Here is an 846-nt window from a genome sequence, read left to right on the forward strand (position 1 = left end):
TCAAAATACAATCTGCGTATTACGCTCTGCACAAAATATTTGCTTTGCTCAGTTCGTTTGAGATGTTTTCTACAATTGTGAGTATGCGTGCGTGTGTGTTTGCGTGCGTGTGTATGTGTGTTTGTCTATGTGTGTTTGTATGTGCGTGCACGAGTGCGTGCCTGTGTGTAAAATTTAATACAATTTAATATGCGATGACGTATCTTTGAATAGCTTTAACAAGAATTTGAAAATATTTATTAATGAAAAAAAAAATTATTTTAACCGATATTATAATTTTATTTTTAATTAAATTACAACAATCCGAGTATATACGTTATTTAAACTATTATCTAAATAATTTAACTGTTTTGTATATGTGTGAGTGTCTGTATATATATTTATGCATGTAAATGTTTACTGATAATTCAATTAATGTATGTATATATGTGTCCGTATGTTTATATAAACACATTTTGGGTTTAACTTTTCACTAATAACCTAATTTAATTATTAACTTTTCTTTTAACAATTATAAAAGTGATGAAAGGTGGTCGGAGTAGATAAAATTTATTGGTTTTTTTTTCACGATCAACCTCATAATTTTCTTCTATTTATGTAATAATTTGTTGCATAAATTATTTGAGATTATTAAATAGAAGGATTTGATTCGATTGATTTCCTTTGAAAGGTTCCCACAGACAAACATTATACCAACATTATCGCGAACATTCACGCACATCCATACAAACATACATAAATACACAAAACACACATATACACGCACACACAGAGACAAACACACACACATAAACGCACACACATACAAACACACACACACACATACACGCACACAATCATACGTAG

This window comes from Helobdella robusta, assembly GCF_000326865.2.
Source record: "Helobdella robusta unplaced genomic scaffold HELROscaffold_18, whole genome shotgun sequence".
In the NCBI taxonomy this organism is placed as follows: domain Eukaryota; kingdom Metazoa; phylum Annelida; class Clitellata; order Rhynchobdellida; family Glossiphoniidae; genus Helobdella; species Helobdella robusta.